The following is a 1651-nucleotide window of genomic DNA, read 5'->3' as shown; positions in this document are numbered from 1 at the left end:
TTGAAGTTTTAAGTAACCAATTTACATGCTATGTGTTCTCAGGCAGGTAACTTAATTTTTTTGAGCCTTATTCCTACTTTACAGGGTACTTAGAAGGTACTGCAAGTGAAACCCACAGAACAGTGTTGGATGCATCATAAGTCATTATCAGACTGCTGTTAATAATGTAAAATATGAATAATTAATATTTTGAAAACATTAATTATTTGAGCCCTACGGGCTTGTGATCTAATTTGAAGCTAGAAATGATCTTGACAAAGGGAATATTGTTATAATAGAGGTTCAAATAAAATACAATGGGAAATATCTGTTTCTAGGAAAAAGAAGAGTTTGGAAAAAGTTTTACAAAGAATCTAACACCTAAACTACTGACGAATCTCAGAAGGACAGGGGTGGATGGGCAGGAAGAGATTAACCAAAGAATTTATATGCAGCCGCCCCCGTTGCTCTCCCAAGGCCTGCACGCCGCTGCCTCCAGCTTCGCCGAGCTCCAGCCGAAGAAGAGGCGGGGTACGTGAAGAGGTCTGTGTACCATGGCTCTTACCAAGCAGACTGCCCGCAAATCAACGGGGCAAAGCCCAGAGGAAGCAGCTGGCTACCAAAGCCACTCGAAAGAGTGGGGTGATGAAACTTCATCATTACAGGCCCGGTACCTTGGCATTTCATGAAATTAGACGTTATCAGAAGTCCACTGAACTTCTGATTCACAAACTTCCCTTCCAGAGTCTGGTGTGAGAAATTGCTCAGGACTTCAAAAGAGACCTGTGCTTCCAAAGTGCAGAGATTGGTGCTTTTCAGGAGGCAAGTGAGGCCTATCTGGTTGGCCTTTTTGAAGACACCAACCTGTGTGCTATCCATGCCAAACGTGTAACAATTATGCCAAAAGACATCCAGCTAGCATGCCGCATAAGTGGAGGACATGCTTAAGAATCCACTATGATGGAAAACATTTCATTCTTTTAAAAAATTTCTCTTCTTCCTGTTATTGGTAGTTCTGAATGTTAAGTTTTCTTTTTTCTTTTCTTTTTTTTTTTTTTCCCCCATGGGGTCAAAAGGTACCTAATTATATGATTGCAAGTTGAAAATAGGGGACAGAAATCAGGTATTGGCAGTTTTTTCATTTTCATTTGTATGTGAATTTTTTAAAAATAAATGCGGGGACATAAAGCATTAATGCAAGTCAAATGTTTCAGTGAACAAGTTTCAGCAGTTCAACTTTATCACAATATAAATAAACCTGTTAAATTTTTCTGGGAAAAAAAAGAATTTATATGCATAACCCATGGACACAGACAATGAAGGTCTTGGTGGGGAAGGGGGAGGGGAAAAGGGGATCAATGTAAGGAAGTGGGGATAGCTGTAATACTTTCAACAATAAAGATAACGTTTTTTAAAAAGTTAATTTCTAAATAGATTTTCTTCCAAGTACTCTCTATGTTTATAGTTGCGATGATAACACTGGAATGGAAAAATTCTTAAAACATCTTTTTATGGCCTACACTGTGTTCCCTCTCTCCTCCAATTTGTATGCAGAAGTCCTAAGCTCACCCCTCAGAATATATTTAGAGGTAAGGTCTTTAAATAGGTAGTTAAGCTATAAAAAAATCATAGAATAGGCCCTAATCCAACATGACTGGTATCCTTATAAAAG

At 38.5% G+C, this 1651-nt stretch overlaps 1 pseudogene across 1 annotated transcript; it reads left to right on the top strand.

Annotated features, from left to right (window-relative positions):
* The first annotated feature begins 533 nt into the window (after positions 1–533).
* On the top strand, positions 534–1243 carry LOC311631853 (histone H3.3C-like; annotated as a pseudogene). Its single transcript has one exon. The product of its transcript is annotated as a histone H3.3C-like (transcript).
* Positions 1244–1651: the final 408 nt, after the last annotated feature.

Source organism: Pipistrellus hanaki (assembly GCF_964339955.1).
Source record: "Pipistrellus hanaki genome assembly, chromosome: 13".
NCBI lineage: Eukaryota > Metazoa > Chordata > Mammalia > Chiroptera > Vespertilionidae > Pipistrellus > Pipistrellus hanaki.
The sequence above is the reverse complement of the archived record's forward strand: the minus strand, read 5'-3'. Positions and strand labels throughout refer to the sequence as shown.